Source organism: Notolabrus celidotus, chromosome 23, assembly GCF_009762535.1.
Source record: "Notolabrus celidotus isolate fNotCel1 chromosome 23, fNotCel1.pri, whole genome shotgun sequence".
Taxonomy (NCBI): Eukaryota; Metazoa; Chordata; class Actinopteri; order Labriformes; family Labridae; genus Notolabrus; species Notolabrus celidotus.
In genome coordinates, this window is record NC_048294.1 from 4,782,826 (window position 1) to 4,809,074 (window position 26,249).

The following is a 26,249-nucleotide window of genomic DNA, read 5'->3' on the forward strand; positions in this document are numbered from 1 at the left end:
CTGATTATTCAGGCTTTTTAATGTGGCTTCGTACAGAAATCTCTAGGGGCATTCACTAAGAATGGATTTCGGCGACTAAGCGCAACTAATTGGGCATCATTTGCCCCTGCTATCTGCTCCCTAGAGGTCTAATTCACAAAACAAATTGTGCTATTGATATTGAAGCGTAAAATATCCACAGATTTGCTCTTGTTTTGTGTTTTATTGTGACCGAGATGAGCTGTAAGCATCTCTAATCTCTGCTGCTAAAAACTGCAGTTCCTGGAGCGTCCACTAGAGGCTGGCTGCAGAAACACCAGAAACCACATACACACCCATTCGAAGAAGACGACCTTTACAGCAGAAATAAACATGTTTACAGCCTGGTTCAAAAAACAGTTTAGGTCTACATAGCTAATTTCTCTAACGGCACACACTGTACGAAGTGAATTTTTTTATAACTCGGTATTTTTGAAGATATCAAACTTACGATTTTTGCCTAAATAAGGGCATGCCTGACTTGATTGCTAGGCAGGCACCCTGTAGCTGTTAGCGAAAAGGCTAAAGGCCCGCCTCTTCACCCACTAGCTTGGAAGAATTTAAGTTGCGTCCAGCATTTCCAATATGGCACCCGCTTCAAAAACAGATGGGTGACATCACAAATACTAAGTCCATTTATTATACAGTCTATAATCCCAACCATTTCACTTTGCAGCTAGCTAGCTAGCAAGCTGGATCACTCTCCTATGATTCTTAAGTACCCAAATAACCTCATATATAAATGAGCGATGTATAAATTGAAGCGTTCGTTATCAATATCCCTCCAAAAATCTCATTTTGTTATACACAAAAAGCTAGCAGCAAGGTAAAGCACAGTTACAGCTAACAAGCTAGCTACACATTTTTGGAACCATTATTCACATTCTTATTAAAGGTGACATATCACGCTTTTTTCATCAATATATATTGGTCTAAGAGGTCCCCAAAACATGTCTTTAAAGTTTATGCTCAAAAAAACACTTTGAAATCAGATTTTGGTCTGCCTGAAAAACCCTCTTCTTCAGTCCTCCTCAGAACACTCTGTTTTCTATCTGACCACGCCCCCTCAGGAAGTGGATGTGCCCTCGGCTCTCCGGCACGTTGATTTAATGTTTACATGTTGGCTGAATATACACGGCTGCTCAGAGATCACGTTACTTCAACCCTCTGAATTTGATCCAGAATCTAATCCTGACGGAGAGGCGCCTGTAGCAGGAACTTTCTGAAGGATTGGTCACAGATTTTGTGTTTCTTGTTGTTTTATTTATCAGTATGTAGACGTGTCTTGTTACACAGCTACCAACATGTAGCTATGTGGCTATGCTAACTAGCGCTTGCACTTATCCATGATAAATAAAAATCATCCACTAGATCTTCAAATCTGCAGACGTGGGGAGTAAAACCGACCTTTGTGTTTACTAAGACAGCCTACAACTAGCATGCCTCCCTCCTAAGCTCCTTGTTAGCACACACATGTGCAGGGAATGAAAAACAGAGGAGGGGTTGAGTTGTATTTTATACAGTCTATGGGCTGAACAAGCTCCGAGCTCTGACTCCGTGACAGACCGGATATTGTTGCTACGTAACAAAAACACGGAAGTCTGAAACGGCTCGTTTCAGCACACATTTATAGAAAGGTGCAGAAATCAAAACAGGGGCAGAATGGATTTTTTTCATTCTCGGGGGGTTTGTAGACATGCCAGGGACACATATTTCAGGTAGAGAACCATTAAAAAGTCCATTTTGCATGATATGTCACCTTTAAATATTTTGTCATCATGATGAGAAGCCACCATCAATATAGAGGTAAGCTGCGTCTAACAAGCTAGCTAGCTAAAACTTAAAGCTGGGGTTGGTAGTCGGATTTGGATCCACTTTTTGTTATACTGGTTAAAATGATCTTTATGTCCCGATGGCAATCAATACATAATGTGTTCTTAAAAAAGAGTTAAAAAAAAGCCGCTATCTACAGGTGGAGTAAACCTGGGAAAACACCAACCAATCCCTGCCATCAGGAGCCAAATTATGGAACCAATCAAATCCCGTCCTGCCGTTTTCCCTGCCTCCTGCAAAGCGTACATTTCATGCTTGTTTGTGTTTTTAAACTTTCACTATGATAATGTTTTGGTGTTAGACGGAGTCCTAAGGAAATGCTACATTCAAATTCATGCTAGTTTTCTGTGACTACCAACTCTAGCTTTAAATTCTGCTGTAGCTGAAATAAGCCCAGTGGCGTTAGCTTCATGATTTGGCTCTATAGTCTGAGTAGCTTTATTATGTTTGTGTCCCATTGTGTTGATTTGTATGAAGTCTTTTGTAGTTTCCCTTTGTGAGGCATTGTTACTCACAGATTGTTAGTTATGTAAACAGAACCCAGTCTTACTATGTTTGTGTATCGGAGTGAAAAGTGACTTTCCATTCTTTGTAAAAGTTCCCTCAACAGTTGTTTTTTTACGTGGCTGTCTCTTCCATACAGTTAACAGTCAGCGTGTGGTCTTCTTTATTGTGTTTCTGTCTGTCAAACTGTCAGGGTCTCATCATAAATAAATGATAGAGAGACTGCCAGCCGATGTGGAGAGAATGAGTGAGTACTGTATGAAGCTTGAGTTTACTTGCAAACAAGTTTGAACTTTGAGTGCATGAGGGGAATCACCCAAGGAAAAAAAACTACTTTAACTTCGACACTGATATGATGCTAATCAAGGTTCTTGAACTAGACATTAACACTTATATAAAAAGGGCTGTCACAGTGAGTTCAAGCACAGAAGTGTCGTTAGCCGCAGACATCTTAAACATCCTTTTAGCCATTGTCACGTTAAATGACAATGTTGTTTAGCTTTTGCATGTAAAAGACCAAAAATACATTTAAACTGTCACCACTCTCTTTTGCAAATGAGACAATGTGGGCACTAAAATGTTAACGCTTTGACAGCTTAAAAGAACCCATTCTCATACCTACGAATGACGGGCTGTCTCGGAATTGTTCTTGGAAAAATGTGCCTTAAATTATGCAGAACAATGAAAGAAAGAGGGGGGTATGTTGAATCCTGAGTCATCGTGTTTGACAGCAGCATCATTAGAAAAATGGCAAGAAGGAAAGCTGGAAAATGCACTGCAGTGAAACCATCAAGGGCCAACATGTATGAGACGAGAGGCCATTTGAAGGAAGGACTAGAGACGGGACAAGGATAGGGTTTCAAGGTGGCGTGAGACGACCGACTCTGTGACAAATACAGTGTATTCATATTCAAGTCATGAGCTCACATACATGTCAATCCGCCGGCGGTCGACTTCCAGGAAGGGAACAAAGCCGTCAATGGTGTGTCTGCAGACGGCGACAGAGGCAGAAAGAAAGAAAGCCAAAAAGAAAACAGGACTCGAGAGAATTTGAAGGTGAGGAGGGGGTTGAGTGAGAGCATCAGATTTAGTTGCCCACTCGAGGCATACAAAAACTTGTATGTTACTAGTTTGTCTGTTCTGTGCTGCTTAAAAATGGCGGTGCAAGATGGAAGGTGACCCCTCCTTATGTAGATATAACAGTCTCATTCTAAGTTAACAAAAACCAAACCATTGCTCTATTAAGGTGATTATACACAATTTAAACTTAAAAATACATTTCATGTTCAATTTCCTCTAAGTCTGTTCTGCTAAATGCTGCTAAATACTACAAACTGTACATTTCAATTCTACACACTGCAGCTTTAAAGCGTGTAGTAATTAAAGGTACAGTGTGCTGTATTCAAAGGCACAGTGTGTAGTATGTCAGGGTATGTCGTTTGGTATTTAAAGGTACAGTGTGAGGTATTTAAGGGTACATTTAGCTGTATTTAAAGGTACAGGGTGTGTTATATACAAGTATAGTATGTTATTTAAATGTACAGCGCGCAGTATTTAAAGGTACAGTGTATATTATTTAAAGGTGCAGTGTGCTGTATTCAAAGGTACAGTTTACAGTGTTTAAACGCACAGTGTGTAGTTTTAAAAGGTACAGTGTGTTGTATTGAAAGGTACAGTATTTAAATACTATACACAGTACCTTTTTAATACTACCTGCTGCACCTTTAAATACTACACACTGTACCTTTAAATACCACAGACTGTTCCTTTTAAATACTACACACTTGGGGCACTGGTTGTCTAGCGGTCCAAGTGCCCCAAATACAGAGGCTATAGTCCTTGTTGTAGGGGTCGCCGGTTCGATTCCTGGCCGCGACCATTTCCTCTGTCTTCCCCCACTCTCTCCCCACATTTCCTGTCTCTCTTCAGCTGTCCTATGGAATAAAGACAAAAAGCCCAAAAATAGAACTTAAAAAAATAAATAAAAATACTACACGCTGTTCCTTTTAAATACCACACACTTCACTTTTAAATACTGCACACTGTAGCTTTAAATACTAAACGTTGATAAAGAATTTGGGAAGTATTCCGGACTTCTTTAACAGATATTTATATGATCTAGTTGTGCCTGGAGTAGCTATAATTGTAAAATAAACTTGGTGTGAGTTAAAATAACATTTTTCTCAGATTTCAAGAGAAGGACAAATCGAAAAAACAAACTGTACACTACTTGAAAAGTTTGTTCTTTCCATCACAGCTACCAAAAAGAAATACACAAAACAAGGAAGCAATTACTTAACTCAGTGCAGCCTACCATAAAAAATCTGAGTAAAATAACATCTCACTCAATTTAAAGTCCCGAAAGGCACGACTTCCACAGCAGCTGAATAATAACTCATTTAAAGGAATATTGGCATCTGGGGCATATTCTCATCTTATCAGCTGTGTGCAGGTCACTCTGGGGTTTGTCCAGACCCAAACTTTCCCTCCTTCAGCCCTCTGGGAGGAAACTTCAGCAGAGCTCCGTGTAATGAAGGGCAATATGGTAAATTTGACATTTAGCCTAAATGGCTAAACGTAGGAGAGTGAAATCTCTCAGTGGAATAAAGCTGCATGACTTCCCACTTAATGCATTAGAGACGTGAACTTCAATTTCATTTAGTGGTATCTAATCAGTTATTTATGTATATTATAAAAAAGATGTATTTATTTTGCAAACACGCCTTGATTTTTCTCAAACTGATGTTTCACTAACGGACGCTAAATGGCGAATGTGTGTTCTCCAGCTGACAGTTTCACTTTAGATATTGACTGACAGGAAACAGGACTATCGTTTAGGGCATCACCCATTTAATACAACAACACACACACATACACACCCACCCAATGAAAAGGCCATGTCGGCTAACATATGGTGCATCATCCATCTGCATCGGGTGTGTTCGAGGGCTTGACGCACGCCTCGCATTATCAGAGCTGTGTGCCATATGGCGCCGCTAATTACACCTGAAGTCACGAGGGAGACATCGAGGGGCGTAAGTATGAGAAATGAGGGCACAGAGGGAGAGAAATGACGAAAGGCAAATGTTGAAAAATGAGGGAAGGTGACACCGTGAGTGTTGGCGCGAGGGGGACCAACAACCTTCTGCTTCACGTCAGGTGGAGGGAGAGTTTGGAGTGACGCAGGAGGGACGGGGAAGTAATTCACAGAGGGGATGTGAAACTGAGAAGGTTGTTCGTACATAGCTTGCATTTATGGCGGGAAGAAATCATACTTACGAATGTATTAGGAGTAAAGTCCAGCAAGTTCAAATTATAAAGAGAAGAAAATGACTGATATAGAATTGAAGTGACTTATAAACGTATAGAAAACAGTGTTTTCGTGTTGCATTTATTGCGTATTTGATGCAGAGATAAAACACATTTCTAAAGACCTTGCCTCGTCGTCTCGTTGAGTGATTCAAACACAGTTTATTCAGCACCATTTAAAGGCAGTGTCTCCATTTGGTTATTTGGTTTTCATATTTTTCTGCCATGAGAGTGGTGCTTTTCGTTGGTCGAGACAGAAATCTGTCAAATTTTTGGATGGAGTGCCAGGACAGTCTGTACTGACATGCAGAGAACAAAATTAGCACCTGCCACCTGTCAAACACAGGGTACATGCTGACTGAAGAAACCAAAAATTTCAGACCACCTGCTCCAATGAAGACGGCTTTTCCGAGAAAAAGTTGGAGTAAGTGGCAAATGAAAGGGAATCAATCCTACATCCAGTGAGACGAGGACTGTACCATCTGTACATGTGGTGCCTGCTATACCAACTGGGCTAAACCAACGTACCTTATGGGGCGAATTATATTTGTGAATGAAGCAAATTTTACGTACCAATGAAGCAAACTATTTGTACGAATTAAGTAAATTATACGTACGAATGAAGCAAACTATTTGTACGAATTAAGTAAATTATACGTACGAATGAAGCAAATTATTTGTACGAATGAAGTAAATTATACGTACGAATGAAGCAAACTATTTGTACGAATGAAATAAATAATACATGTGAATGAAGAAAATTAATTGTGTGAGTAATGGGAATTATACGTGCCAATGGAGTGAGTTGTATGTACAAATGAAGTAAATTACACGTACGAATGAAGTAAATTGTACGTACAAATGAAGTAAATTATACGTACGAATAAAGTAAATTATACGTACGAATAAAGTAAATTGTACGTACAAATGAAGTAAATCATATGTGTGAATGAAGCAAATTAATTGTGTGAATAATGTGAATTATACGTGGGCAACAAGCAAACTATACCTGCGAATTGTACGTGCGAACGAAGCACATTACACGTACGTATGAAGCAAATGAATCGTGTGTATTCAGAAAGTTATACGTATGTAGGAATGAAGTGAATCTAACATAGGAATGAAGCAAATTATACGTACGAATGAAGCAAGTTATATGTGCAAATGAAGCCAATTATACGTGTGAATGAAGTGAATCATACGTAGGAATGAAGCAAATTATACTTGTGAATGAAGCAAATTACACGTACGAATGAAGCAACCAGTACGTGTGAATGAAGCAAATAATACGTACGAATGAAGCAAATTACACGTACGAATGAAGTTAATTATATGTACGTAGTTACGTACGAATGAAGCAAATTACACGTACGTATGAAGCAAATTATACTTGTGAATGAAGCAAATTACACGTACGAATGAAGCAACTAGTACGTGTGAATGAAGCAAATACGTACGAATGAAGCAAATATTACGTATGAATGAAGCAAATAATACGTACGAATGAAGCAAATTACACGTACGAATGAAGTTAAATTATATGTACGTAGTTACGTATGAATGAAGCAAATTGTACAATCAATTATCAATCAATCTGTATTTGTATAGCACCAAATCACAACAAACGGGATATGTAGGAATGAAGCAAATTATACGTAGGAATGAAGAAAGTTATACGTGCAAATGAAGCCAATTATACGAGTGCATGAAGTGAATCATCCTGACAAATGTACATATGATTAGCGAGTTTTAAAAAATCTGAACTCCAGCGAATCATGAGGGTACACTAATTTTAAAGATAAGATGTTGAAAGTAAAGTCTAAATCCAGAGTATGAGATGATCCCACTTTAAGATAAACTAAGGAAAAAAACCTGTCCCATATTCCGGTCAATGCGGTTCATCATTTGATTATTATGTTGGTGTATTCATGTGGCACAGGAGGAATCTGGCATGGTTTTATTGTACAGCTCTGTGTTTGAGAATGATTGATTGATGATTATTACTCTTTATATCAACAAGCTCATACTTATCTGATAACAGTCTATCACAACCCCACCTACACGTATTCACAATCAAGACTCGCCAGATAGCTGAGCTTGGATGTCTTCTTAATGTCAGAGAAACCCATGAAGGAACTGGAGAACATTCAAACCAGAGATGTTTCCAAATCTCAATCTGTTTTTCAGGATATCAGATGAAACACTTCTTTCTAATAGCTTTAATTACCTGAACTCAGGATCTTTATTCTGAGAGCCAGCAGCAGTTCTAAACATCAGACAATTGAGGAGCTGAGATAGGAAGACAACTCTTATACGTAACTTTGACTCCCTGTGGGTGAAAGCAGACGCTCAAGGCTGAATTTAAATTATTTGAGGAGCGATTACTTGTCATACGACTCAGGTTTGGAGCTAAAGAGAAGGGATCAAAGTCTTCCTGGATAAATCCTGCTGTTAGAGCAGTTTAAGCCTCCTTTTCCCCTCCTCTTCTACTCTCTTTCCCTCCTTTCTTCTTCTCCTCCATTAGTCTGGCTCTGCTTCACTAAGAGCTGGAGTGGTCACATGACCTCGGCTGCTTTCTTAGGTTTGCATCATCGAGGAAAATGGATGGCAATATAAAAGCAAACTGAACATTTCAAGTGACACAATCCAAAGTTAGGAATGTGACCGTGACAGACTTGTTTTTACAGATTCATGAATAACTCACTGACTTGAAGATCCAGATGATTAAAAAGAGGCCATGCTGAGTCAAAACTCTAACTCTTATTATTACTGTTCATTCCTACAAGCAAAGAGCGATGAATGAAAGAATGTTAAAGACAACAAATGTGTTGATTTCATGCAGAATCAGTGAAGAATGACGCTTTTCCTGCTTCATTTTGGGCCAAGTCGATGATTTCTGTGACAGTTCGGCTTTATTTCTAACACCCGAACCACTCAGAGACAGCTTGACATGCTTTATTTACACACTTTCATTTATTTGGTTGAAACAAAATTAGCGTGTCATCAACTTTGCATTTATTACAGAAGCATCTAATTTTACACATAGTGGCTACAAGTGAATTAAGCTCAAGGGAGAGCGATAAATGAGCCAGCGAACGCTTAAAAAAGTAACCAAAAGCGGTCGTTCATGAGCGAAATCCAAGTCATGGAATAAGCCACTGTAACATTCGTCAGACTGTCTAGGGCAGTGTTTTTCAACCTTTTTTGAGCCAAGGCACATTTCTTACATTAAAAAAATCCCGAGTCACACCACCAACCAAAGGTTTTACAAAATGACACATTTAGTCTCTCAATTCATGAATCTATTTATCTGAGAGAGGGACTTTGGCTACTTCTTTAACTGTGTCAGGGCAAGCATCTTATTTACAATAGCTTTTGCAGGTAATATTAATGTCTCTGCCACAGTTGATGGCTTTTTGATTTGGCTACGAGTTCAGAGCTCTCACAGACACCGTTGTAGTTTTTCTCATAAAAGTTGCCTTTTCGACCACCCATATTACGCTCTTCATCCGGGTTAGAATTTTGTCCAGGGCCCAGTTTGGAATTTTCATTTTTCCTTTTTTGAATATTTATCCATCGCTTTTGTGCGCCTACTTCTTGTCACATACACCTCTCATTAATTCGATTGTCTTAAATTAACAAGATCATAAGTGTGCTTTATTGCCACCCAGTTGGTGGGCAGCGCAGGTCAGTACATGGACAAGTATTTAATTACTCCGCCAGTCACTGCACTGAAAGCACAGTTGCACTACATGACAAATTATTTGCAGTATATGTATAATATTTTTTGGGACTAATTAAGTGAAATCTGATAATGTCCCATGGCACACCTGACGATCTGTCACGGCACACTAGTGTGCCACGGCACAGTGGTTGAAAATGACTGGTCTAGGGAAAACAAGTTTACTCGGAGGGAGAGATGGAGGAGGAAATGGTGTGTTATCTTCCTGAAGCAGTGATTTCTGAAGCATGTTTAGAAATTTACAGTAATGTCAAAAATGGGATTGTTTTCTTTTCTTATTGGCCCTGTTCATGTGAAAAGGAGAAGTACTTTGAATGCTAATGGAACTTCTTAATAAATGGGTAAATGGTAAATGGACTTGTACTTATATAGCGCTTTTCTAGTCTGTCTGACCACTCAAAGCGCTTTTACACACTACTCGTCGCATTCACCCATTCATACCCATTCACTCACTGATGGTAGAGGCTGCTAATGTAAGGGACCATCAGTATTAGATAATCTCATTCGTACACATTCACACACCTCCGAACAACAGAGGGAGCAATTTGGGGTTCAGTGTCTTGCTCAAGGACACTTCGGAGCTGGGATCGAACCGCCAACCTTCCGATTGATAGACGACCGACTCTACCCACTGAGCCACAGCCACCCATAATGTCCCTATCATACTTGCTTGGCGGTATCTGGGCGTCTCAGCAAAACGGAGAGATTTCCTCATAATTAATCTTGAAAAAATAACATGTACTGTATGTACAAATGAGGCAAATTTTACGTACGAATAATGGGAATTATACGTGCGCGTGAAGTGAGTTGTACGTACAAATGAAGTAAATTATACGTATGAATGAAGTGAATCATAAGTTTGAATGAAGCAAATTAAACCTGCAAATTCCACGTAGTACTAAAGCATATCATATGTAATCATTTTGTTCCCTCTTAAAGCTGGGGTTGGTAATCAGATTTAGATACACTTTTTGTCATACTGGTTAAAAAGCTGTGTGTGTGTGTGTGTGTATTTGTTTGTTTGTGTGTGTGTGTGTGTGTGTGTGTGTGTGTGTGTGTGTGTGTGTGTGTGGTTAGCAGGTACATCTTTGTAAACGTGTTATTGTCTGCGAGGGAGACGGAGGCAGGAGGAGATATAGTAAGACGCAGCATGTTCACCAGTTTTAGAGCTGTGAAAGGAGCACAAGGTATATTCAAACACACTTTATAATATCACCCATTCACTCGTACACGCATCAGAGCACCAACACACACACACCTCCTCACACACACACACACACACTACCCTTTCTTTGCACACTTGCTACATCCTTGACAGACATTACAACAAATTCACACACACTTTTCTGCCCGTAACTACCCACATTCAAGCTCTGACAGAAAGCTAAAGATGCTTGTGCCTGGCCAGCACACACACACACACACACACACACACACACACACACACACACACACACACACACACACACACACAGGCAGTGAATGGAGTGTGTGGGTAGTGACAGGAGCGCTGGAGCACACTGGGACAAGGCGGAGGAAAGAGAAGAGGTGTGTTCCAAAAGCCAATGAGAGCTGACAAGTCTCCCCACAGGCTTTCAACAACCCCGACCAAACCCAACACAGCAGTCTGCGTTCAGAGAGTGTGTGTAAAAATATCCGTTTGTGTGTGTGTGTGTGAGGCTGACAGAAAGAGAGGAGTGAAACTGGCAGCTAGACTCAGAGAGAAGATTGACAATATCCAAAAGATTTTTTTTTTAAAAAGAGCAATGGCACAAAGACAGCCTGTTGATATTTTCCTGTTGCATTAAATATCACAACACATGGGATTAGACGTCATAACATCCTGTTTTCTGATCATATTTATCATTGGCATTTTCAGCTGGAGCCATCTTTAAATTCAGAAATGATTCCTCCATCTGAGTTTTTTTATGGAAGTGGCAAAGTGGATTAGCAGGAAAACCAGGCATGTGTGTGATCTGTTAACTATTTATGTTTGCATAATAATGATGAGCATTTCAAGCCAAAATACTACCCGATAATCACTGGCATCTATTCGGCGATTATTCGTAATCAATCATAGAATCACGATGTTGTTGATCTGAGTCTTTAAGTCTGTTTTAAGTTGAGTCCAGCTCTCTGACAGCAGGTTTGAAACGTTAAGTTGGGACACACAACACTTGTTGCTCTGCAGGACTAGACAGTAAACACTGGACGTGATACCTGTCACATTGACGGTCCGTTTTTTGTGGCAGTCGCGTTAACCAGCACTGGGACGAGGTGCTGCTAGTAGCAGGCACTGACAACGTGTGTCTCGACCTTAATGACGTTGTTTCTGTGATGCAGCAGCGTGGCGTGTGTTTACATTTTACAGCCATGCTCAGTCTTTGCAATTTTCTGCAATGTTTTCTTCTTTTTTTGTTATTTAATGTAGTAAGCATTCTTCTTCTTCTTCTTTTTCTTGTGTTACTTAATGTCGTTAGCAAACAGCTTTAAAACGGCGCTATAGCCAACGTCTGGCAAGAGTACTGTATTAAAACCAGGCACCAATGAAAACAATGAACATTTTTGCTTTTAAAATTAGATAATATTCTATAACTCTTCAATTTTTAATAAGCAAATGAATATTAGAGCATTCGTAAATCATGTCCCATCCCTAATGTATAATCCTGTATATAAGTATTATCTTGTACTCATTATCTGGTGCTAACAAAGTTTTTACTATCACACAGTGTAACTTTTAGCACTACTGACTATTTCTGGCTAATGAAAAAAATACAATTAGCGACTGTAAAATTGCGTTAATTGGTTCGTATTTTATAAAATATCACAGTTAACTGGATTTTCATGCATTTAAGTTTTTTGTTTAAATATATTATTGGCATTTTCCTTAGTAGCCATATTCAACAAGTTTCCATTCTAAGCTTTTCCTGGAAGTTGTGAAGATTGCCTTTTTTTTTATCTTAGATGAATTATCTGGCTAGAATTAAGTTTATTAATCCTCAGTTTTTCTGAATGAATGAAAACAAAATTATCTTGGACATATGAGATTTTTCTAAATGAAAAAATTGCACTATGTAGCTTCACTTCTCAAAAACTGCATCCCCAATGCAAGAGTGCAACATCAACAAACTCATGCTGATACCAAACATTAACAATACCATGCTACTTAAAGACACAAGCATCCCCCAGTGCTTTAAACCAAATAATACTGGATTAAACTGAAGAGTCAGAGCAGGTTTGCCTCCTCAAGTGGCCTCGAATTAGAGCTTCCATTGGGACTTTGAGATACCAGTATGCTGTAATTTTTAAGTCAGTGAATACTGTAATCTGGAGCGATCTGGCACTGTTGTTTATTTAGAAACAAATGTAATTTAAGGTTCTGCTAATGAGTGAAGCTCAAACTCCACAGGGCACGGCTGCATCGCACTCTGGCTGTAACAGAACCAACAGAGCTTATCGCAGGCACTCTAGTTAATGCATGTGCTTCCAACACATGCACCGCTGTGTGTTTCAGAAGCGTCCCAGAAGCAGCTATATGCTCTGCTCCTCTAAAAATACACACTTTGTCTATTCTGAAAGAGATGTTCGACAGTCGTCTCAAGCTGCAGAGAAAAAACAGCCTGTGCAGGGTTCTGTTTACGACAACACTGCATCAACAACACAGCCTGTAATAAACCAAGGTCATTCGTAGAAGACCGAGAGCTCCTTCAAAGCAGATTGTGGACGTAGTCTCTGTGGTGTCGCCTATTGGTTTCTGAATTGAAGTTTGAAGCTTCCACTCAAACCTGACTTTCAATCAACTTTCAATCAGGCATAGAGGTGGAGTTGAGACAAACTTGTACCCTCTGTCAACCAAACCCAGCTCCCAATTATGCTTTTTTTTTTTTTCCCAACTCTTTGCTTTAATAAAATAAAAAGGATACGTTATTAAAAATGTTTAATTCACCCCCTGTACAGTGTATTAACAACTCTGCTATATACCAACAAGGCTTTTGTACCAGGTTGTGAACATGTTTGTTGAGGACACTGAGGTGTCCCTCATTTCCAATGTCGTCCAGATCACAGGCACATCAGAAACAACGAACAAACTTGCATAATCACAAAACAATAGATTCATTAAAACAGATACAATTTTGAGACACAGTAGTCTGAGAGGGAAAAGGTATCATCGTCTGTTGGAGGGTATTCCATGAGTAAGGGGAATCGATGGAGAATGCTGACCTACCGAGTTCAATGTAATCTCAAGGGGCTTTCAGAATGAGCCAATCAGAAGAACAAGGATCCATAATGCCCCTCAATGTAAGAGGGTAGCTTTCCAGTAAGGGCTTTAAAATAAAGACCAGAGTTTGTTTCCCCTCTGCTCAAGAGAAGGCCAACCAACCTTCTCATAAAGGACACAGTGATGAGTGTTGTATCTGTCACCAGTTATTCATCGGAGAGCAGAGTAGTATACACTACCAGTCAAAAGTTTGGAAACACCTTCTCATTCAAGGGTTTGTATTTATTTGAATTATTGTAAACACTGTAGATTAATACTGAAGACATCAAAACGAAAGAGAGAACATATATGGAATTACTTAATTCACAAAAAAGTGTTAAACAAAGCAGAATATGTTTTATATTTTAGATTCTGTAAAGTAGTCCCCTTTTTCCTTCATGACAGCTTTGCACACTCTTGGTATTCTCTCAGTCTGCTTCATGAAGTGGTCTCCTGGAATGGTTTCTAATTAACATGAGCCTTGTCAAGAGGTCATTTGTAGAATGACTTGCCTTCTTAATGTGTTTGAGACCATCAGTTGTGTTGTTCAGAGGTAGGGTTAGCACACAATGGATAGCTGTATTTGACTACTGTTGTAATCCAGATTATGGCAAAACCAGATTATTTCATAGTTTTGATGTCTTCAGTATTAATCTACAATGTTGAAAATAATTTAAATAAATTAAAAAAATTGAATGAGAAGATGTGTCCAAACTTTTGACTGGTAGTGTATATATACAACGAGTCTGCAGAGCCAGAGGCTGCAGTATCAGGACCACAATTCTGGGACTTGGTGTTGTTGCGACAGTTAAGCCTGATTTATATGTCTTGGTCAAATCGACGGCGTAGCCCAAGTTGTAGGTCTGCGTAGCTCCCGTCCGTACACAGAGGCCTACGCATGTAGCTGCCGCACACCTTACTACCCGTCAAATTGACGCGGACTGCAAGCCCTGTCATTGGTCAACTCGGCGGCATTGTATTTCCTGCTTTAACAACACTTCCTGGATCCCTGCACATTGGCCGTGTATTTCATCTCCACCAACGTCTACTCTCTATTCTTCCCTGTAATCAATGCTGTATGATAAACAGCAACATGTCTCAGCTCTAAATTAAAATCAAACAGAGAACGTAGCGGGGACTGAAACAGGCAACCCGACTCCCATCAGCCACTGCTGCTTTGGGGCGTTGCAGAAGTATAAACTAGCCTTTAGAATAAGGGTTACGGTAATACACTAAAATGATACATTGGATGCTGGAGTGTAGTCCTCTGGGATCTAGTGTACTAGGGGGTGCTGTTGCAAATAATGGTGTTAGAATTGAGGCCCCAGAATGTGTTCCTGAATGGGCAGCTTCCAGGTCTGCAGACACAAGCTACTCTTAAAACTGGACATCTTAACATGGGACCGAATCTGGGTTTCTTGGTTTTTGTAGCCAGCCTCAATTGGACACTTGAGGAAGCTTCCAGGTCTGCAGACACAAGCTACTCTTAAAACTGGCGCATCTTAACATGGGACCGAATCTGGGTTTCTTGGCTTTTGTAGCCAGCCTCAAGTGGACACTTGAGGAAGCTTCCAGGTCTGCAGACACAAGCTACTCTTAAAACTGGGCATCTTAACATGGGACCGAATCTGGGTTTCTTGGTTTTTGTAGCTAGCCTCAAGTGGACACTTGAGGAAGCTTCCAGGTCTGCAGACACAAGCTACTCTTAAAACTGGGCATCTTAACATGGGACCTAATCTGGGTTTCTTGGCTTTTGTAGCCAGCCTCAAGTGGACACTTGAGGAAGCTTCCAGGTCTGCAGACACAAGCTACTCTTAAAACTGGCGCATCTTAACATGGGACCGAATCTGGGTTTCTTGGCTTTTGTAGCCAGCCTCAAGTGGACACTTTAGGAAGCTTCCAGGTCTGCAGACACAAGCTACTCTTAAAACTGGGCATCTTAACATGGGACCGAATCCTGGTTTCTTGGCTTTTGTAGCCAGCCTCAAGTGGACACTTGAGGAAGCTTCAAGGTCTGCAGACACATGCTACTTGTAAACTGGGCATCTTAACATGGGACCTAATCTGGGTTTCTTGGTTTTTGTAGCCAGCCTCAAGTGGACACTTGAGGAAGCTTCCAGGTCTGCAGACACAAGCTACTCTTAAAACTGGGCATCTTAACATGGGACCTAATCTGGGTTTCTTGGCTTTTGTAGCCAGCCTCAAGTGGACACTTGAGGAAGCTTCCAGGTCTGCAGACACATACTACTCATAAAAATGGGGCATCTCAACATGGGACCTAATCTGGGTTTCTTGGCGTTTCTTCTCAAGTGGACATTTGAGGAACTGCAGTTTTTAGCAAGGCTTTTTTTGGGGGGCATTTTTTCAATCCCTTTTTCCCTTTTTTACAGGGAATAAAGAGCCACCACAGGTTCTTGGAACATGAAGACCTGCATACAACAAGAGGCGGCACATCTCGTGGGCATTAAGGTAGGAACCTCCTTGTTGGAAAGTACACTGAACAAGCCTTCTGAAGGTTGAAAATGATATTGTGGTACAAAGTTTAAACTTCCTCTAATTGCACTCTAAATAGGTAAACCAGTCGCTCTCCCTTTATGGTCATTTTTGAAGATAAGCACATGTTGCAGGTAATCATTTTGAGGACTCTGGCTTATGATGAAACACCATTCACTCGACAAGAGCGGTGTGACTTTTCTGCAAAAGTCTGGCACATCTCTAATAAGTGTTATTAGTGTTACCTCTTATTTTATTATCTATAATGAGTCATATGTTAGTGTTTAATTGGACAAACATACTGGACATTCAGGAGAGAAACACCCTTTAAAAAAAACAGTGAATTAATACGCCGTGTCCTTTGTTTGGATTTTCTGTCGTCAAGCTGAAATAATCACGAAGAAGTGTTTCTCACACAGCGTCAGTCATTTTCTCCAACACTGACTCCGACTTTGATCACAAACACTGTAATCATCTCTCAGCTGAATGGAGGAACACAGGCTCTGCTGCCATCCCATAACTAATTTACTGTAGATTACTATCAGCTGGAAAATGTGAGATACCGCACCGCGTATACAACCACCGCCACTCTGACTAATGAAGGTAATTCTCATTCACATGCTGACAATGATTGTGTCTGCTTTTCAATGGGTCGGGGACTCATTCAGATCATCACAACGGTACATTACAAGAGATAGAAAGAACTGCTACCAGGCAGATTATGACTCATTCAGACTCAGATTTGGGGGTCTTGGAGTCTGATGTTGATTAGCGAGTGCCTTGTTATTCTTGTCTTCCTTGTTATTCAAAATTGGCCGAAGGCAGTTGGTGGTTTTTGACTCACTGATTGAAGTATCTTCACCCATGAGTGCTCCGTCTTGGATTCACAGCAAACAGTTCAACACCACATAAATCAGGGATTTCCAATCCCGTCATTAGCATGCATGGCTGTGTGGAGTCTTAGCAGGCGCTCCAGTGGGAGGACACATTGGACTCTTTTCTTTTTGAAAGGAGAATCAAAACAAAGCATGTTGGCACGGGGAATCTTCCTGTGCAGAAGAAGGTTTACACATGCAGCTGAAAGTCTTCAAGGTAGTTTTGATGTGTATCCAGATCCTTTTCATGCCTCTGAATACACAGTGTATAAGAAATGGTCACAGCCAAATTGGTGTTTCCCATTACTCTGTTGACTACCTGTTTTGGGCTGTCGCCATCATTTTATTCCGATTTAATATCTTTATTTTTTCCCCCAAAAGAATAAAAAGTGCTCAATTGAAAGGATAAATAATAATGACCATAGCTACTGATGTTATTTTTACAAATGGCACTTTCTAACTTGTTTTAATTGACTTTGTTCTTATTAAATTCTCATTTCTTACTCCTATTGGGAGTTCCATTTTAGTACTGAGATCTTTGTTTGTCGTGTCTTGTTCTATGCTGTTTGTTGGTTGATGCAAAAAGGAGGCGGACTCACTGCAAACCAAATCTACCTGGGTACAAATAAAGTAACCTTGATAGCTACAAAAACTGCAAGGACAACAGCAACAATGACAAAGACAGAAAAAAAGGACAACTACAAAACTTGTTGAAACAACAACTTAACAACCTTTGTTTGAATAAGTTGTTAACTTGGGGTGCCTGTGTATTAAAGAGTTATATTAAGTAAAAATGATGACATCATCAGAGGGTGTAGGCAGGACTATGTAGTTTAAAAAAAAGGAGCAGGGGAATACCATAGACTGTAAATAAAAATGGACAGCGTTGCTCCGCCTCTTCCTGTGAAACGGTTCTGAAGCCAAAAAATCCCTCTCCTGGGTGCAGCCATTGTGCAGCCAGAGCCTGTGAAGCCACTGTAATAAGCTCCGCCCTACAGCGTGACATCACAAGACGCTGTGTGTCCTTTGAAGTTTCACTCTACGGCGGCTGTGAATCAAAGGAAACAGGAAGTAAAACCCCGTTTTTTAAACTCTAATAACTAACAAAAAAGAAACTTTTCAGGAAAAAGAGGCCTTGGACACAAAACAGTCAAATACTAACTACATATCACCACAGCATATGGATGTGAGAAACATTCGTACGACGTCTATTTATTTTTTAAATTTTGACTGCTCCCCCATTCAAATGAATAGGGAGACGGATTTTTTGACCTATACTGCAGCCAGCCACCAGGGGGCAGACACACTGCTGAAAGCTTCACCACCAGGATCGCATCCGGCTCGCTTGGGGAATACAAGTAATATTTTTAGAAGTAGGTAACAAATTTGTTGGAGAAAAGTTGCAAACTCGTGTTAAAAAAGTCCCAAATTCATGTGGACTATTAGCTCAACTTGCGTGTCTAATCGCGTGCACACAAGTTCCAACAAAGGCAAGGCTGGCTATGCTAATTGGCAAAGTGCTAAGTTGCTGGTGCAAGGGATAACTGGAATCAAGGGTTTACTCAACTTGTTAGATAATTCGACCTCACTCACTTCCCTCAATGCAAATATTTTGTTATTATTATATCTATTACCCCCCCCCCCCAAAAAAAAAAACGGTGGTGCTGAACAGTTGAGGGTAGTCGCACATCATTTTCCAGATGAATGAACCTCTGCCGGTCACATCTCCTTGCTGTTTGGCCATCGCCAATCAAGAATGATTTGCTGTAGGTCAGATTTGTCAACTCTTGAGAATAAGCAAATTAAGCTAGTAGCATGTTGAACATATCGGGACTTTGCATGATGTTTCTATCCATGTATACAACTCACTCCATTGGTGCGGCGCTATTCCCGCCATTCACGTCACCCAACAAGAACTTGAGTTGAATAGCGTCTTTACATTGACATGTAATTTGCTTGCCAGAGTGATTTCTGTCCAAAAAGTTAAATTAATGTAAAAAACAAAACAAAACAAAACAGAAAAACGGATTAGGAATGTCAAACTTCCGAACTCAAGTCTTTCAAACTGTAGCTCACTTCCTCGTTGAGGATGTCACTCCGTCTACATTTCTGTTTACAGTCTGTGTTTACCTCTGGCATTGAGTTCCTGCGCTCGGCTTCACCTTAAACACCCCAAACAGTCCCCTTCTTACACACTCCACCTGGCAAAGCGTCCTCTCCCTGATATCGAAGGTCTGCTTTAACTTTGAATAATTCATAGCAGTTGAAGCAACTGGCCTTATTGTTTAAAAGGTTTTAAAAGGCCTCATAATAACGGCGTGCAATGATGCATTAGAGCTCGTGCGCGCTAAGCTGAGATGTGCAGCTTTAAAACTGCAAACCTGTTCAGCTCCCTGGAGCTCTCCATCAGCCTCAGGCACCAAGGTCCTCCACTCACTCCCTAACCTATACACAGCTGAGGAGACAGATGCTGGAACAAACATCTGCACTCATGGGGCACGGTCTCCTGCAGAAAAGGCCAGCTCGGGGCAGGTGTTGTTGTGGTGGAGAAGAATTGCACAGATACATCAGGTGCTTTTCTACCTTGCTCAAAGTAATTGTAATGACCCTGGTGATGATATCAGGCAAATGAAGAAACAAAATGCACCTGCTGCAGTTCTGGTGATGCATATGTTGTTCAGAGGCTGCATACAGATGATGCTTTTAAAGGAACAATGCAGAAGATTCAGGGAAATATATTGGCAGATAGAAACACAATGATGAGATGATGTTTCTATGTAAGGATAATGTATAGTGAACAGATAGTTATGGGAAATAGAATCCCGACAGGGTGGACAAGACCTCGATGTAAAGCTATAACTCCCATAACTACCTGCTAACTATACAGTATCCTGCTTATAAGCCAGCTACTAACTTAAAATACAAACACGTTGGTAAAATAACTTTGATATTTTTATAACTTTTATTTATTTTTTGAAGTATGAATCCTCATAATATGTTTGTTTAACTTGGTTTTATGTCATCTTCTGACACGGTTATAATCCCCTCCATCCTAAAATCAATGGAGGTGCCTGGAGATATAATGTGGTATAAAAATAGCCTTTAATAATTCAACAGCAATGTTTTCCAAAACAAAAAAAAATCCCCTAAGTTAATACTTAAGATCATAAAAAAAAAAACCCACTGAGTCAGGATCACTACAGTCATGGCCAAAAGTTTTGAGAATGACACAACTATTAATTTTCACAAAGTCTGCTGTTTCAGTTTTTATAATGGCAATTTGCATATACTCCAGAATGTTATGAGGAGTGATCAGCTCAACTGTAATTAATTGCAAAGTCCCTCTTTGCCTTGAAAATGAACTTTACCACCAAAAACACATTTCCACTGCATTTCAGCCCTGCCACAAAAGGTCCAGCTAACAGAATTTCAATGACACACAGGTGTCACACACATTAACACAGGTGTGGGTGTTGATGAGGACAAGGCTGGCGATCAATCTGTCATGATTGAGTGACTGGACACTTTAAAAGGAAGATGGTGCAAGACACCATTGTTCCTCATCTGTTAGCCATGGTTACCTGCAAGGAAACACGTGCAGCCATCATTGCATTGCACAAAAAGGGCCTAACAGGGAAGTTTATAGCAGCGAGTAAGATTGCACCTCAGTCAACCGTCTATCTAACTTCAAGGAGAGAGGTTCAATTGTTGCCGAACAGGCTCCAGGGCGCCCAAGAAAGTCCAGCAAATGCCAGGACCGTCTCCTGAAGGTGTTACAGCTGCGGGATCGGGCCACCACCAGTGCAGAGCTTGCTCAGGATTGGCAGCAGGCTGGTGAGTGCATCTGCACGCACAGTGAGGCGAAGACTTTTGGAGGAAGGCCTGGTGTCAAGGAGGGCAGCAAAGAAGCCACTTCTCTCCAGTAAAAACATCAGGGACAGACTGATATTCTGCAGAAGGTACAGGGACTGGACTGCTGAGGACTGGGGTAAAGTCATTTTCTCTGATGAATCCCCTTTCTGATTGTTTGGGGCATCTGGAGGAAGGCTTGTTCGGAGAAGACGAGGTGAGCGCTACCATCCGTCCTGTCTCTTGCCAACAGTGAAGCATCCTGAGACTATTCATGTGTGGGGTTGCTTTTCGGTCAAGGGAGTGGGCTCTCTCACAATCTTGCCTAAAAACACAGCCATGAATAAAGAATGGTACCAGAACGTCCTCCGAGAGCAACTTCTCCCAACCATCCAAGGGCAGTTTGGTGATGAAGAATGCCTTTTCCAGCATCATGGAGCACCTTGCCATAAAGCAAAAGTCATAACAAAATGGCTCGGGGAACAAAACATTAAGATTTTGGGCCCTTGGTCAGGAAACTCCCCAGATCTTAATCCCATTGAGAACTTGTGGTCAATCCTCAAGAGGTGGGTGGACAATCAAAAACCCACAAATTCTGACAAACTCCAAGCATTGATTATGCAAGAATGGACTGCCATCAGTCAGGATTTGGTCCAGAAGTTGATTCACAGCATGCCAGGGAGAATTGCAGAGGTCTTGGAAAAAGAAGGGTCAACACTGCAAATATTGACTTATTGCATGAATTCTGTGTAATTCTCAATAAAAGCTTTTGATACTTATGAAATGCTTCTAATTGTATTTCATTATACCATAGAAACATCTGACAAAAACACCTAAAAACCCTGAAGCAGCAGACTTTGTGAAAATGTAATATTTGTGTCATTCTCAAAACTTTTGGCCATGACTGTACACCTCCATCGGCTGTACAGCTATCAGTCAAACTCCTTCTACTCAGCCATCGGAAAACAATGTGGGGAAGTGGCTGTTAACACCCCGAACACAAAGACCTGAAGATAAATCCTCCCAGGACACAGCAAAGATTTACTGCCGTAAAGAGAGATTTCCCTCCTCATTAAATCGATCCATTGTTGACTGTGAGAGAGGGACGGGGGACGGGGGACGGGGGGAGCAGAGCGCTCCTGTTTGTGTGCTTTTCTGTGCAGGTGTGTATGGATTGGCGAGGGGTGTGTGTATTTATGCTTCTGTGTGTGGCCAGGTGAGGAGGTACGCTACTGGGCTCAGGTGGGTCTTTCATTCTTCTTCTGCCAGTATAATTAAAAACGGCTGTTTCCACGAGGGCAAAAAAATCACTATCGTATTAAGAGAGAGGATGAAACAAACAATTAGCCCAACAATTCATTGGTGAGTCGATGAAAGGCTCTTTATTGCCCTCAATGAGTTAGGTTGTGTCCTTCAAAGAGCACTCAGAGAGATCTACTGACCCGGGCTCAAACTTTGAGAGGGAAGAGAAAGAAAGAGGAGAGAGAAGAGGAAGAATAGATGAAGAGGTAAATACAGGGACTAGAATTAGCTACAGTTTGCAGCTATTTAGCTTAGCTGAAAGGCTGAAAGCAGCTAGCATTGCTCTGCCTGAAAGTCAAACACATTCATTTGCATGAATATATTTTTATTTAATCCATATAGTAGTCACAATGTAAAATGAATAGTTGTGCTGTCATGGGGTTATTAGCGGGTCTATTTTTTTAACATGAAGCAGTGACTTTCTTTGAGCCTTCGCTACTTTGCCGTCAAGCTAACCGCTCTGCTCTCTGCCAAAAAAAACACCTGACATTTTTTCACTTCAGGTTTTGCTTGGCTTTTCTAAGCAAGACATATTTGATGTAATCAGTGTGCTAAAGAGGTACTGGTACAAATCTGGTTGGCCAACAGAATTATCAGACAAAGCAGTTCCCTCAAGATTCATTCATGTAGCTAAGCTAGCTAGCTGCTGCAGCCTTATTTTGACGGTTTGGATAATAATAGACTCAATCTTTTCAACAAGTGTAATCAAAAAGTAAATAAGGTCATTATACCAACACTTCAAACCCATGAAAATGTTTTATTTGTTGTGTATTTCTAGTAATATCAATGTGCGACTAATGACGATGCTAAATCCCAGATTGTTCCCAAAAAGATGGGATTTAGCATTAGCATGCTTAAAGGAAAGACTTCGCCAACTAAATTTAAGAACAAGAGTTCTACATCTTGAAAATTATAATTCATTAATTATTCATTTGTCTATTAGCAGTAATTATCTACTTGAATTACAAGATGTTTCAAATAGATTCTAACTTGTACGGTAGCCCTGGGAGGCCAGTGAGGAAAAAATGTGGTGTTCAATTTTATTCCTTAATCCATTTTATTTTTTGAATGTCTTATGTTTTGGAAAACCACTAATTGTCAGAGAAATTATCTGCAGAATAGATATGTGTAGATATTTTTACCATTTTTTACGTTTTTCTTTTATCTTGTAAAACAGACGAAAATTTTCATTTTCAGGTAAAAGTTTTTGTTGTAATTCTCCTTTTTGCCTAAGTGCTATTGAGGCCAAGTTTCTCAATGAGAATAATAATAATAATGCATTTTATTTAAAGGCGCCTTTCACAGCACTCAAGGTCACCGTACAGGGCAGAGTTTAGAAAACAACAATATAAAACTAGTCTGTTAAAATCAACAAGACATGATGCGGTGTAATCAATAAATAAAATGAGCAGGATGAGATGCAGTGCAGTAAATTTGACAGTTTTGAGATCTGATTTAAAAATGGAAAGAGAGGTATGGAGGAACAAGGTTATAGATGGATTTAAAGGTGAGGGTCAGAATCTTGAAATTGATGCGAGTTTTGACCTGCAACCAGTGAAGCTGCTGAAGGACGGGAGTGATGTGATTAATGGACGGGGATCTGGTGATGATGCGATCAGCGGAGTTCATGGATGGCTTTGAGAGGGAGACCAAAGAGGAGGGAGTTAAAATAATCAATGCGTGAAGTTACCAGGGTGTGAACGAGAACGGTGGTTGATGTTACGTAGATGGAAATACGGGGACTGAGTGACATTATTGATGTGAGATTGAAATGATAGTGTGCTGTTGAGGATGACACCCAGACTCTTAACCTGGGGGGAGGGAGAAACTGAGGAGTAAGTGAGAAACTGAGAACCATAAAAAACAACGAATACTCTAGTATTAAATCTTTGAAAAAAAAAGAAAAAAAAAATTTTTGTATACTACCAAAATAACATTTTTTCCTTTATGTTGAACAAATTAAAAGAAAATGTAACTCCAAAAAATGATCCTGTCTAAGCTTTATTCCAATGGCTCTAGAGCATAGACTGTAAATAAAAATGGACAGCGTTGCTCCGCCTCTTCCCGTTGTACGGTTCTGAAGCCAAAAAATCCTGCTCCTTGGCGCCACCATTGTGCAGCCAGAGCCTGTGAAGCCACTGTAACAAGCTCCGCCCTACAGCGTGACGTCACAAGACGCTGTGTGTCGTTTGAAGTTTCACTCCACGGCGGCTGTGAATCAAAGGAAACAGGAAGTAAAACCCCGTTTTTTAAACTCTAATAACTAATGAAAAAGAAACTTTTCAGGAAAAAGAGGCCTTTAACACAAAACAGTCAAATACTAATTACATATCACCACAGCATACGGATGTGAGAAACATTCGTACGACGTGTATTTATTTTTAAAAGTTTCACTGCAGACAGATTTTTTTACCTATCCTGCAGCCAGCCACCAGGGGGCAGACACTCTGCTGAAAGCTTCACCACCAGGGTCGCATCCGGCTCACTTGGGGAATACAAGTAATATCTTTAGAAGTAGGTAACAAATTTGTTGGAGAAAAGTTGCAAACTCATGTTAAAAAAAGTCCTATACTGCAGCCAGCCACCAGGGGGCAGACACTCTGCTGAAAGCTTCACCACCAGCCACCGTATCCGGCACGCTTGCTCTTGAGTCTTAGGAACAACGTCCATCAAACTTATAACATGGATTATATTTTTCCTGTTTGCTTTCTATTTGCCTCTCAGTGTTTTCTAGGAATTGTGAAGATTTTGAGTTGTTGGTCTGATAATGAATTAAAAAAAAAAAAAAGTTTATATTGTTCCCTGTATCTGTCACTAAAAGACGTTGTTGCAGGAATAATTGCTGGAGTCCATTTAATGTAAAGTGCTGCATTCTTCTGCTCTGAAGGACAATTAAACCCAACAAAACCGTAATTGCATAATAGGCCGAGGGCATTAAAATGCCGTAAAAACAACACTAAAACAACAGCTGCATTAAAGACAAGATTAAAATAACCATAAAAATGAGCGTAAACAGCATTAAGATATTTCTGCTGAATATTCTGTATGAGTGGGTAAAGTGAACATCCTGTTTCTGACCACCTCAGGGGTGATGAGTCTCCGAGGAACCTAATCTGCTCTCTGATGCTTTCCCAGCACTTTGGAGATGTGCTGCAAAAAAAAAAGAAGCCATGAACAGGGCGGGTGGAGCGCCCAGTGCTGCTTCCAGCGTTATCCAACACTTACAGTTGGAGGTGTGAAGCTCTGACTGTAGTTTTCTTACTGTAATGGTGTTTCATGCTGATTTAATGGAGCACAGCGTGGTGGTGGTCATTGATTTTCATAGCACACTTTGATGCTTCAGAGGTTCGGTTTTACTTTGGTGGATTAGAAAAAAGGAAAGAATGTAACGTCTCTGTTGAAGATTCAACAGATCAGAACGGATCTAACGAAGCAGGAGTGGGAACATCCGTGGATGGAGTTTCACAGAGGTAGACACATTTTTGAACCATCAAACAGATGATATTTTTGTACAGGAACTACGCAAAGGTTTCATAAGTTGAAAGTAAAATCTGAGGAAGCACAACTCAGATGAAAGATACTTTCATGCAGTTTATGGGTAACACTGTGGCTCAGACTAAAAGATGAGGAAAGAGGAAGTGGTGAACTGTTTTTGGTGGTTAGCCCAAGTCACGTCCTTGCCTTAAACCTTGCAGTGACCCCCAGGTTTTGAGCCAACTCAGCCACGGTTAGCTCAAAATCAAGCTCACAATTTGTTGGTTATCTCATAGAATCCTAGTTTCTATTTTATAAATTGGCAATGCTAAGTAATGCTAAGGTAAAAGCCAATACATCCATCCATCCATTATCATGACCGCTTATCCAGTTCAGGGTCGCGGGGGAATGGAGCCTATCCCAGCTGACTTCGGGCGGAAGGCAAGGTACACCCAGCACAGGTCGCCTACCTATCACAGGGCTAACATTGAAAGACAGGCAACCATTCACGCACACACTCACACCTAAGGGCAATTCAGTGTCACCAATTAACCTGGGAAGCATGTTTTTTGACCGTGGGAGGAAGCCGGAG

General features: G+C 40.5%; 1 long non-coding RNA gene across 3 annotated transcripts in view; it reads left to right on the top strand.

The window, feature by feature from the left end:
* Positions 1–26,249, top strand: part of LOC117807026 — a 165,176-nt gene that overhangs the window by 11,214 nt on the left and 127,713 nt on the right. For all 3 annotated transcript variants that reach the window (XR_004629895.1, XR_004629894.1, XR_004629896.1), the window contains exon 2: positions 16,055–16,133. This is a non-coding gene — a long non-coding RNA (uncharacterized LOC117807026). The remainder of the gene's footprint in view (positions 1–16,054; positions 16,134–26,249) is intronic.